Here is a 13,600-nt window from a genome sequence, read left to right as displayed (position 1 = left end):
AGATCAGCTTTACGGCTGATGTCAGAGAGGATATATGCCCCTGACACAGAATTGCCTTCCAGCTCTGTGCCTTTCTGGCCATAGGCTGAGAGCTAGATGGAGAAGCTATTAGCTGTCCGTAAGTTCCTGTCTTTGTGTCCTGACTTAAGTCTAATCATCCAGTTACCATCACTTGTATTCACAATATAATGACTTGATCGTGAAACATAGCTGTATTCCTTTACAGTGCATTCTTGCAGAAACAGAAGCAGAAAACCCAGCACTTTTTTTCTTTCTGCAAAACTCCACTAACATTGCTTTAGTTAGACCCTCTAATTAATGGGCGAGTGCTACTAAGTAGAGAATGGAAATGTCAGTGCCACCTGTTAATTTCCTGATTTTTGGTGCTGGTAGGGTATGCTAGGATCAGCTAAGGAGGAGAACTAACCATGGAAGGTCACCTTGCAGTGGAAATATGTGTGGAGAGCTACTGAAAATTAAAAATTAAACTCCAGAAGAAATGTAATGTCCATTAAGATATGAGAATAGTAACAAGGCTAGGGCAGAAAACCAAGAGAAAAGGGGCAAGGAACACATAGTAAGCAAGTAGGTTGATTAGAAATTAGTTTTATAACAGGGACTATATATTAGGGTGTTTCATAGGGAAGAGGCAGGAAAGTACAGTGTTTCAGAACCCAGAATCTGGAGCTAGACATCCTGTTTGAACCCAGTCTTCTCCACTTGCTAAATGTGTGATGCTAGGCAAGTTACATAACCTTTCTCTACCTCAGCCCTCTTACCGGTGATTGTTATCCAACTCATAATGACTGTGAAGATGAAATGAGTTAATATATTCAAAAGTCCTTAGGTAGCACCTGTCATGTTGTACATACTTCATAAGCATTAGCCATATTGTATATTGGGTTAATAGACAGTCTGTGTTTAGGGACTGATGTTGTTCATGCACCCAGGTAATGCTTTCCACTCTTGATTTGACCAAGGTCAAAAAAAAAAGAGAACTATAGACAGATTATCAGGTCCCAGTTCATGCATCACCACTCCCCATTCTCACGACCATGGTCAGTGATACCAAGGACGCTGCCTCATTTGTCTCCTACCACAGTGGTCAAGGGGGGCAATAGTTGAAGTCGATTTGTTGGCCTGCATGTTGATGATCTCTCACTTAAGTGGCAAGTGGAAAGGGTGAGGCTTCAGGAAGGGTGTGTTCCTTTTCTACAGTCACAGTTCCAAAGTCATATGATCAGTTACCTAACCTCTCTGTGCTTCACTTTCCTAATCTGGGGATAATAATAGTACCTACCTTATCAGCCATCAAGTAGCTTAATGAGAATGTATGTGTTTAGCCCATTACCTACCACATAGTTAGTGCTCAATAAAAGTTAGCTTTTATTGTTTTGAAAAATAGTAATAATTATCAGTTGTCCTACTTGATCTTGTCAAATTCAGCCTGATCATAACATCACTGAGAACTTTATGAACACTAAACTTGGCTTGTGCAAAGCGTAAATATAAACTCATAACACAGATGAGAAAAAGAGGAAAACATCCTTGGCACTATGAAGTGCATATGATTATCTGAATACAGAGATTCAGACACACACTGCAGAGCAGGGCCCAGCACGGAGAGGAGCTGGAGGAATACAGGAGGCGTGAAGAGTGGTGCTACTGACCAATGCAAAATGGCGGACCTGTTTTCTCAAATACATCCTTCGTGAAGAATGCATGGCTCCCACTTCTCACTGCCAGCCCCATAATGGGTGTTTTGTGTGGAAGGCCTGTAGAGGAGGGAGGGCTTTAGCATTAAGATAGAGTAGGGAGAGGGCTATAATAAAGAAAGAGGAGGAGAAAAGTAGAAAGGTGTTAGCAACTGGTACTGTCAATGTATTGTACGTTATTCCCAGCTGAGCAGCAACCTATTTTAGCGATCAAGTGGCCTTGTATTTCTTGTAAATCATTATCTTTCACCCAGCAGGGACTAGATGGCTAGATTAATATTTCCATGGAGATATCTGCCTGGCAGGTCACTTAGAGTTCATCTTGACCTCTTTTGAAAGGAGCATTTACACAATAGCCTGCAGAAATGGGCCCAAGAGAGTCTTCAGACCAGTAGCTGGAATCCAGTAAGAAGCAGATCTGATCCGCTGGGGGAGTCCGTCACAGGGAAATCACATCAGATTGTCATGTGATTTGTACACTAGTGTGAATTGGTTAATAACTCAATTTCATTCCCCGGTCTATAAGCCCAAACTTCAAACTGTTGACAGTGTTTACTAGTGATACATATCTTCTGTATATCTAATTCATTAAGCTGACATACAAGCACAGTGGTTCACGAGTTCTCAGTATAAATAAACATCGCTTTGGTAGACAGCACAGGTTGGTAGAAGGAGCACAGTGCTAGGAGTCAGAAGGCTGGATTTGATCCCTATTAGCTCCGTCACTTTAGCTCTAATCCTTGAGATCATCAGTTACCCTCTGTGGCCTTCGATCCTAATTCTGTAAAACCTACCACAGAGGACTGACGAATGAAAAGAGAAGGGGCCTCATAAGAAAGGTCTTTGTAAGTTGAAACACAGTGATTAGGATAGGAATTTTCTATGTGCTCCAGTCTGTAGAATTCCCTCCCACTCCCCTTTCTCAGGCTGAATAACACAACAGAGACACAGAAGATTATTACCACTTCCCAGCTTCACTTCGTAGGAACTTAAGTTTCAGCCCCCACTATGGTAATTGCAGATCGGAGGAAGATAAAAAATAAAATCAGAGAATTTTAGTATGAGAAGAGGCTTTAGAAGCTACTCTGACCCTCTTTTCCTGTAGGAGAAAGTGGTTTAGAGAGAAGAGCCTAGACAGACGACTGGCCACCCAGCTTCGGGCTCCCCACCTACGTGTGTGCAAGAAGGCAGAGCTCACGGTCAGCGAGGTGAGCTCACAGGTCTGTAGGAATGGGACAGAAAGCTTTGTCCGTCAGGGGGAAGATGAGAATGGAAGGTTCCATTTGAGTGGCACCTCTAGGTGTTTATGGTAACAAGCACTTATACAAATTAATCTGCAGAAAAGGACTCAGTTTACCCCTGAAGGAAGCTCAGCTGTTATTTTAACACCATTTCTTTTTTTTTTTTTTTTTTTTTTAAATTAATTTATTATTTATTTATTATTTATTTTTGGCTGTGTTGGGTCTTCGTTTCTGTGCAAGGGCCTTCTCTAGTTGTGGCAAGCGGGGGCCACTCTTCATCGCGGTGCGCGGGTCTCTCACTATTGTGGCCTCTCTTGTTGCGGAGCACAGGCTCCAGACGCGCAGGCTCAGTAGTTGTGGCTCACGGGCCTAGTTGCTCCGCGGCATGTGGGATCTTCCCAGACCAGGGCTCGAACCCGTGTCCCCTGCATTGGCAGGCAGATTCTCAACCACTGCGCCACCAGGGAAGCCCATAACACCATTTCTATTTGGTCCTTCCCTCTTCCTTGAGCACAGCCATCATGAAGCCGAATCTGGCCTCTGTACCCCAACACCAAATTAATGCTCTGAGACAGAGTTTTGGGTGAAGTAGAAAAGAATAGCTTCATTGCTTTGCCAGGCAAAGGGGGTCACAGTGGGCTAATGCCCTCAAAACTGTGTGTCCCAACCTGGAGGTGGTTGTGAGAGGTTTTATAGTAATGATTCAAAGAGGGCGTGATCAGCTCGTGGACATTCTTCTGATTGGTTGGTGGTGAGGTAAGTGGGAGTCAGCATCATCAACCTTCTGGTTCAACTGGTCTGGGGTCTAGGTGCTTGTGGGCAGCATATCATTACCTTTTCCCACCTGGTGGGGCTTCCACTACCTGCAAAACAGCTTAAAGATATTGTTCTGTGTATCCCTTGAGGGGCAACTGGGCCCCTGCCCCAAGGCTGCACTATTGTTTCTTTTGACCGTTCCTTTGTCTTCGAATCCTCTCCCTTCCCTAATTAGCAACTGTTTGAACCTGCTAGTTGGAACTCAGGGAAGGTCATGGAGGATGAATGAAGCCTATTTCCTGTAATCAAGAAATGGGGGACACAGAAAGGATTTTGTGCCCAGGAGCCCCAGAGGGTCCTGCTCGGTGTCAGCCAGCCCCATGTCCATCTGGGATGACCTGCCCATTTTAATTACTGAGTGTCTTGCTAAGTGCCTTATAGCAAGCTTAGCCAAGTTGGCCTTGCATGCCAGCCTTGAATGAACATGGACAGCATGGCATCATCTGTGAAAGCCCCTGTGGCCAGATCTTAAAGCAAAGATAGTTTAAGTGGGGTTTCATCAGAGGTATCTAAGGGATGTTCAATTTGTTAAGGAGCATTAGAGAGATATACAAATATGACTTGGCCAGGTTCCTCACTGGAAGTGAACTGATTCTTAATGGTTCCTGGACTTAGGAAGACTTTTAAGCAGCTTGTGACAGTTAAAATTACCCTTTGCTTAACTCTGTCAAAGATTATTGCTCAATTCTGGAATTTATGTGAGTGATACTAATAATGACAACAAAAACCACAGTGTTAATAATGACAATGATATTGATGTTGATTGGTATTCATTGTATGCCAGATATTGCTAAGCACTTCTGTTATCCTGGGGTTGAGATGTGCAAAATGAGAGAATGGGAATTGAAATAGTGGAAAAGAACAGTAACCTTGAAGCCAAAACAACTAGGAATTTTTTTCCCCTAATTTTAGTATTTACTTACTGGGTGAACTTTGTCAAGTAGTTTGACTTTTCTGGAGCTCCTTATTTGTAAAATGGAAATATAAATACCCACATTAAAGGGTCATTAAAGATTAAGTTAGTTCATGAATGTTGAAAGGGCTTCTTAGCAGAGGCCAGCACATAATATGTACATCATTACTGTTGAGTTGAATCATAGATGATAAGGACAGAAATCCAAGTGGATGAGAACTAATTAGAAATGGAGATGAATCAAGACAGTTTAGGGCAAGCGATGGGCTAGTCTCCTTTTGTAAGTCATTTATAGGTGATTTGGTCATTATCATTTTCTTTTCCCATCCATTTTATAAGATGAGAACTGGTGAGGGGACCTCAGTGTTTGAGATCAGAGAATTACAGCAAATACTAAGCTCTTTGTTAGTAAAAGACTAGAGTACGAGAGAGGACCCGAAATGCACAGAGCTCTCACTGGATCTACTAGGCAGTTTCCTTGCAATCACCCTACAACCAGCGTCCTGGTTTTCCCAAACCCATGTGTCCATATTGCTTCCAACGCCGCACTACGGGAAAGTGGCCCCCAAGGGCTTGCAAAGCTCAAATCAGAATTTCAATTGTGAAACCGCAGGCTTCAAAATGACTTATTCTCGTTGCAGTGTATGAAATGATCCGTAAATACATATTTTAACTTTACCAAGTTTAAATACTATTACACATCTTACTTGATGTCAGATTTTGTTAAGTGTGTGCTGTTATCTGAATTTACAAAGGTCAGTCAGATGGCAGTGGAGAATAGAATTAGATATATTTAAAAATCTTCTTTGTACATCTGTAGCTCAGATAACTCTGCCTTTTTCAAAGAGCTTTGGGCTTTTTTTCCCTTTCAAATGAGACTTTAATGAATATCATGTGGATAAACTCTTTGCAGAGGTTTGAAAAGATCCAGAGAAACACGGTTGTAGGAACAAGCAAACCATTTTGGATAAAATCATAAGGCATTTGAACATCTCCTCATCTCTCTGGTTGTGTCAGAACGTTTTGGCTGCATTTTCACCCCACAGGAATGTTTTCATCTCCATGGCTAGGTAAATAGAATGTGCGCACAGTTGCTCGATTGCTATTCATGCCAGCACAGAGTAGCACAGAGTGACCTACTTCCAGCTGCATCCATAGAATGCTTCGCTGCTTTTCATCAAGTCTGATTTACAAAACCACCCTCCGCTTTCCACTGCTCCTCCCCCCCCACCACCAGAGACAACATACTATGGACTGTACGAGTCGTTATGTCTTTCTCTCATCACTCCTGCTTTTGGTATCAGTTTATTTCAGTCCATTGTAAACCTCTTCAGAAAACAGAGAAGTGGGTGGGTAAGCAGCTTTAAAGGAAGCTGACATTTCTGATTTTTAGAATATAGCTCTATAGAGGGATATTTGTGGGGCTGCAGAGAGAAATCAGGTGAAATTTTCTTATTTAGACTACCTTGTTCACATAAACACATAAAGTAAAAACTCATCGGAGACCCTTTGCAGACATCTATAAACGAGATGATTCTTTCTTATTGGGGACCGCTGATTGGAGTTTCCATAGGTCACTATCAAGAGTTGCAATACATCGCTTCTCGGCCTTTTGGCTAAGATCAAGTGAAGAGTTGCAATACAGCCAGTCTATAAGTTGGCAGGCTGGACTAAGCTGGAAGCATCCCAAAGTCCAAGAGGAAAGTCTGATGTGGAAAAAACTTCCAGAGACTTTTATCCAGTTGGCATGCAGAAACTTAGACTGTACCTGATTTGGAGTCTAACTAGAGCCAGTGTCACTGAATACCATGGTTAGAGCTGGGGGTGTGGTTCTTAGAGACCTTCTAGTCCCATCATTTGAAGATGAGAAAAGTGGGCTCCAGGGAAATTATAGCAGCCTCATTTTCCTGCCCTCCCACCCCAATCCAAAGCTCTCTTTAACCTGCCATTCTGTTTCTTATCATTGGATCATTAATGATTTGAGGCTCTCTTCCTTTTGCCATTGAGAACAAATGTCACCAAGCAGAGGAAATAGAAATTCAGTTATCCTTCTTGTCACAAGTGGAAATTTCTATTCCAAATCTTAGAAGGTCAAAAAGGTTTGAATTACTTGGAAAAGGAACATCCTGTTCTTCCGTTGGGCGAGAGATTCTTGAAATCTTAAGCCATTTTGCTATAAAGCTTTTGCTCACATAGTTGTGTGTGGTGGGGCAGAGGAGTGAGAATGAGATGATAAGTAGCAGCTCCACGGCCGACTGTGAGTTTAATAGAAGAACCACAAAGAGAGTTCCATTTCCAGTTGGATTCTGAACATCTTCACAAAAGAATTACCTAGCTGTACTATCTCCCATTTGGTTGTTCACTTAGCCACGTCTACATAGGCACAAACTTCAGGCAAGCCATTGGTGAGCTGGTGGACTTCAGGCTCAGCAGGGCACCTTATTTTATGTGGCTATTACTCTGTGATGTGGGATTGCATCACCAGAACTCCATACCAGATGGCAAGAGGTGTGGAGGCCCAGCCAACTCAACCTATGGGACCTTGTTTCTCTGGCTAGTTTCCTGTCCTCACTTCTCCCGACTTTGTCCTTTCTCTCTGCATCCCTCTCCTTTGTCTGATTTTCATCTGGCCCTCATCTTTCTTCACAGATGGCCAGGACACTAATGCACTGCTTTCATTATGTTTATGGAACAAGTTGGGGTCTTCAGAGGCTGCTGTTCCAGAGACATTAAAGACTTGGGTCACGTTTGATACCAGAGTAAAGATTTACAGGATAATTAGTGATCCTCTACTGTTAGTAACCCCTGACTTAAGCAGGTTATTTTCTTACAAAGGTGTTGAAAATTAATGCCACTGTTAATAGTTTTAGTTGGAAGACCATAATGAGACCATGTGGGAAACTAGACCTACCATCAATATCTTTCAAACTCTGAAATGGGGATTGGGGGCGGGGAGTAAAAAAGAATGGAAGAAAAGGGGGTAATTCTATCACAGGCCTACCTTTGGTCACCTTAATGATAGTCACTGATGGACAAGACCCATTTGTTATTCTTAGTTTGGGATAATTAGCTTATCACTACTAAAGTTCTGCGCTTAATCCTCGTCGCACAGGGAAACTCAGAATGACAGCTGAGATAGCATAGGGTGGACGGGTGGCTAGATTCTATTTTTAGAGATGTTCCCTTTCCCTTGTAATTATTTCATAAAGAACATGAGGCTTTTCACAATACCACACTTAATAGAATTGAAAAAATAACCAAGCAAAACTAATAACCCATAGACATTTCCCCTCCAATCCCCTAATGGCAGGGAATTTCATGGTTGTGCATTTTATTTGTCTTCCAATTGATCCAGTTCTTTTCTAACTGTGCTCTGGGGAACCCCCTCAGAAGCCATATTAGGTTTGGTTTGGAGGAAGGGTTTTTAAGATTAACAATGAGTTTGAAAATCCTGATCTAAGCAGGGTCTTATAATAGTCAGCAGTGGCCACCAGGGGTGTCACCCTCAATCTCGAAAGACTGCAGGGTCAGTTCATCAGGTGCCCTCAACATGAGGCTAAGAATTGACAAGTTAATGCTTCCTTCTGGCTTGACCTCAACACCTGGGCCACCTCATTACTACACAACTGGATTTAGCTTGAAACTCAGCCTCGCCAGGAGTGGGAAAGGGGCCCAGAATGCCAGGACTAACCTAAGCTACTCTAAGTTCTTCAATGAATTAAAGGATCTTTGAGAATTTCCCTAGTTCAAATCCACACTTGACTTTAAATTGCCAGATTCTTTGAAAGAAGACATCATGCATCTGGTCCTCAGTGAAGTTGTCCTTTGGGGAAATTCTGATTCTGATATGATGTGTCTTAGCAGTTCAGTTCAGGGACTCTCAGCCTGTGGGGTTGCCTAAAGAAGGACCAGGGATTTTTGTAGCAAGTTTTGGGTGTCCTAAGCTAACCCCACAAAAAGACAGTGCTGCAAGCTCACAGCACACAAGCTAACATTAGAACAATGACTAAGGCCAATTTAAAAGTGATTTCATCTCACTCTCCTTCTCTCTGCCTTTCCCCATCCCAGGTTATTCTGCAGTGTGACTTTCCCTGCCCAAGGTCCCATCTTCCTGGTTCTCTATTGTGTCCAGAAGTTCCAAGGTTGCTTTCTTAGAATCCACATATCTGTATCAGCATGAATAAGAACCTTTCTCACCAGCCTGAGGTCCAGTCTGAAGATGGGCCTGGCCTCTAAAGACTCTAATCGAATCATCTCTAACCTGTCCACTCTGTGCTCAGAGGGAGGGAAGAGGTAGAGTGCAGGTTAGACTGGAGCGAGGATTTGACACGCTTGGGACATTGAAATCATTGCCTTTCTAGGTGGTCACATGAAGCACACCCTTTGGATTTAGAATTGTGGAACGGCAAGTTACAAAAGGATCTTAAAATTCATCAATACAGCTCATCCGTATACAGATGAGAAAATTCAAAGCCAGGAGTCCCATTCAAAGTTACTCTAGACCGAGGTCTCCTGAGTTCCAGTTTAGTATTGTGGTCCCTGCAGAATATAGGATCAGAGTTACATTGGGACTGTGATTGAGTCTAGTCTGTCTGCTACTCTTTCTGGGTCTTCTTCATCTTTCTACTCGTGGCTTTATTCATTCCTCTGCTTAATAGAACCATGGATGACTTTCCATTAGCTCTGAACTCCTTAAAACTGGCATTCACCACTTTTACAGTTGACACCAATCTGGATTTTCAGCCCAGTCCTCTACTACTCCTCTCCATATCCTCACTCTGCAGCATAACCAGACCTCCCGCAGCTCTGCAAACATGCATCATCCTGCTGTTCCTTTACACACTTACACACACTGTTCTCTTCATCTCGAATTGCCCCCCAACATTTCTTCCCATTTTATCCCTTTCCAAGGCTATATGCCCAGCCAAGTACCACCCTCTCACCCAGCACTGCTATTACGATTTAGAGTACTTATTCATGGCTCTGTCTTCAGTTTCTTACTAGACCAAAAGCTCCTTGAGAGTAGAAACCATGTAGCACAACTTGCTAAATGTGGCAAATAGAGTGTGCTCCAAGGATCTTTGTGTATTCAAGAATAAATGGCTGGGACTTCCTGGTGGTCCAGTGGTTAAGAATCCACCTTCCAATGCAGGGGATGCAGATTCGATCCCTGGTGGGGGAACCTAAGATCCCACAGGCGGCGGGGCAACTAAGCCCGCGCCACAACTACTGAGCATGCGAGCCACAACCAGAGAGCCTGTGTGCTGCAACTACAGAGCCCACATGCTCTGGAGCCTGCATGGCACAACTAGAGAGAAACCCGCATGCTGCAACAAAGAGCCCGCGTGCTGCAGCAAAAGATCCTGCATGCCGCAAAGACGATCCCGTGTGCCGCAACTAAAACCTGACACAGCCAAATATAAAATAAATAAATAAGTAACTATTTTAAAAAAGAGTTCTCATTACAAGGGAAAAAAACATATATTAAAAAAAAAAAGAATGAATGGCACCTTGGTTTCTGTAAATTTCGGGCATTCCAGAATTTTGGAGGTGCTGAGATCTGTGAGGTTAACAGAGGGGAAGAATGGGACAAATGGAATGCTAAAAGTAAGGGCAGCCTTACCTTTCGGAGATCTCAGCCCCCCAGTGTGATGATGGCTGTGGTGCTCATGCCACCTGTGGTATATTGAGATGACTGTGCAGGCTCCTGTTGGCACTTGCTTTATTCAGTACACTGGCAAAGGCTCTGTTTGAGCCTCATCCACAGCCCTCAGGAGGTCTTGGACTAAAGTAACTTATTTGATCACCTCCCATATTTGCTCCTTGGGAGTCCCAGGTCAGGCTTGCATTGGTAAAGCAATTTCTGAGCATTTATTCTTCTTGAGCTATTCTACATCCAGACCAACATGATTACACTGATGCTCCAAGCTCTGATCTCAGCCCCACTGCGATGAAATGCACAAGACATTTACTGTGCCCTGTGTGATTTTTCATTGGTTGACCCAGGCCAGATATAGCATAAGTAAGTAAGTTCCTAGTTTAGCATTTTAGCTCTCCCGTGTCAGATCTTGCCAGGAGAGGGGAAAAAAACCAAGGAGGAAACTATCATTCTGTAACTATCTTCAATCTAAAAAGTGACAGGCACCTTCACTGGCAGGTATGGCACCCTCCTTCCTTCACCCTTTCCCCTCTGTGATGATTCTGGTCTGGGCAGAATCAGGATGTCATTTTCCAAAGGAATTTGGCATGAATAACCCATAGATAGGTTCAGAGGGCTGGGCTGGAAGCCGAGGCTAGAGATTCTGTGCTCTCAGCCCACCTCCCCATACCCCCACTGCACCCGTTCTTTCCTTGGTACCATCACTCCTGGAACCTTGGAGCAGGAGTCCTTCCTTCTCAAAAACAGTCTTGGCTGCCAGTGGGTACAGGGTTTCTTCTGGGGCTGATCAAAAGGTTCTGGAATTAGAATGGTGATGGTTGCACAACTTTGTGAATATACTAAAAACCACTGAATTGTATATATTGAAAGGGTGAATTTTATTGTATGTGAATTATATTTCAGTTGTAAAAGAACTCATGGAATACTAAGGCTTTGTGCAAAAAATTTAAATACTGCGGCACAAGAATTCCTGAAAGACCCCATGGGCTTTCAACTCAATTGCTTCCTCTCTTTATGCATGTCCAAAGGTCACGTCGTCTGATGCCTGTGTTGGAGGTGGAAGGGATCTGATAGAAATTCATTCATCTGTCTTAGTCCCTGTTCTGTGTCAGGCTTGGGTGACTTTGGTCTGGGTATTTACTTGTCTCTGCTTCCACAGTTAAAACAGGGGTAATGAGCCTGGCCTCCTTGATGAGGCTCTCCTGGGAAATAAAAAGCCAGTTTGTTGAGTGCTTTAGAGGTATGAGGTGCTGGATTCCTCTTGAATAGTTACAGGAAGGGCTAAAGTGGGACCTGACATGTGTGGAATAGAGCAGGTGCAGGCAAGAGGCTGGATGTGTGTTGCTCTAGGTGATTTAATTGTGCCATTAGGTGCTCTATTAGGAGCTGTCGCTGCTTGTGATTCTTATGTCTGTGATGAGAAGGAGATGGAGTTTGGTTTCTACTGTAATGTCAGGAAATGGACTTGGGAGAGAAGGGTGTGTTTCCCAGGAAGAACCTTCCCAGTGCTTTGATGTGGAGGCTTGATGAGTGGTTAGAAAGGGTGAGTGCTGTCGAGTGGGGTTTGTGATTGCAGGACTTGTGATGAAGTGTCATCCGGCAGCCGCAGGTCTATGCAGGCACCCTTGGAGGTGCGCCGAAGGGTTTCTGTTCACCTGGAAATCTGTAAAGACCCCTTAGAGGAAAGATGCACTTAGGAAGCTTTTGTCACTGCCTCACTTAACAAATGGAGCTGTGCCTGGGGAAAACCAGGACCAGGCTGCAGGGGATCTTCCATTTGCATACCCTCTGCCCACCACAGCTTCCTAGATGCTTGTGCCGGTCACTTCCAGAGCATGGACAGCTTACCAGCCCAACAGAATGACTAAGCCCTTCAGGCGATTAGGGGGAGAGGCTAAGAATGAAGGGGACTCCGAGCACCTTGTTTTTGCTGCACCCTCGTCCTCTTGCACACTCCAAAGTTTATTCTCCTTCCCGGAGGAGAGGTAGGATGGTAGGATGAGCTAGGGAATCATCATGGGCTGATGACCTGTGGCTCATGAATCCTTCTCACTGACCTTCCCTGAGAGGACCAGCCAGTATTCTTCATCTTCCTCCTCCTCCTCCGTATTCTCCTATCAATGTCTGAATGTCTGTTCCCCACTTCTCTATCTATTATAGGAAGTCCACTCACCCTTCAAGGCCCAAAACTATAGTATCTTCTTCTTCTGGCAACACTACTTTCCTCCCATCTTCCCCCCTCTACCCAAGCAAGATTACTCCTGCCTTCTTCTGTTTCCACAAAACTTTTATGCATGTGGTGTAACACTTTACACATTCATTCACAGTGGGTTGCTTTGGAGAACTTGTTGAGAGCCTCATTTAGATTAGTCTCTTAGCGCCTAGAACAGTGCCTAGTGAGTACATAACACATGCCCCATGTGTGTCTGTTAAATTAATGAATAACTATATAAGTAAATAAATACAGCAGAACATCATTTGTACACTCCCAGAAAGAGTGAAAGATATTTATAAACTCTATAAATATTTTAAATGGCTTTCCTCTTTATGATTGTGGTAACTTGATGAGAATACTATTCTAAAGGGATCTTACTATATCTTCTTTAGGTGTAATGAATTGTTTAGTCAAAGGTGATAAATTTTGGGAGAAGAAGCCATGTCTTTCAAAAAAAAATGAAATTTTATAAAGCAATGCTTTGCCAAAGTATGTTCAGCAGAACATTAGTTTCCGAGGATGATAATAGTTGTTAAGGAAAAAATGGTCTTAGGGCCAAATGAAGCTCAAGAAAGCTGGATTAATCAGGTTCTTTCTGTTGTGGGATGTCTCAAAGTTTTGATCTGATATTGCTTAGGAATATTAGAGAAAGGGACACATAACAGTATACTTCTGCAGCATCACTTAACACCTACAGTATGAAGTACATAGTAGGTTTTGGTATATTGTTATTTGTTTGTTGTTGATATTTCAGTGCCTGGGTCTAGAGCTCTGAAAGCAGGTGAGTGCTTATGTCTGTGGTAAGGACCTGCTTCTTTGCAACCCTCTCATGCATACCACCTTTGCTCTGCAAAAATGAAGAGAAAAAGTAAAGGGAATTAAAACGTTACTTTACCTGCCAAAGCAAGTATCAGACATCTCCAGTGGACTATGCAGCAAATGATGGCGGTTTTAGAAATAACCTGCCAGCTCCAGTGGCTCTGCAGTAACCTCCCAGGACTCTTCTATAAGTGCCAGTTCCCTGCACAGTAATTACCAACT

At 43.3% G+C, this 13,600-nt stretch overlaps 1 protein-coding gene across 2 annotated transcripts in view; it reads left to right on the top strand.

Moving 5' to 3' along the window:
• Positions 1-13,600, top strand: part of ASTN1 (astrotactin 1) — a 323,652-nt gene that overhangs the window by 111,175 nt on the left and 198,877 nt on the right. The gene's annotated exons all lie outside the window — the stretch shown is intronic.

The sequence above is a fragment of the Balaenoptera musculus genome, chromosome 1 (assembly GCF_009873245.2).
Source record: "Balaenoptera musculus isolate JJ_BM4_2016_0621 chromosome 1, mBalMus1.pri.v3, whole genome shotgun sequence".
Taxonomy (NCBI): Eukaryota; Metazoa; Chordata; class Mammalia; order Artiodactyla; family Balaenopteridae; genus Balaenoptera; species Balaenoptera musculus.
Note: the sequence above shows the minus strand (reverse complement) of the source record. Positions and strands in the feature narration are given on the sequence as shown.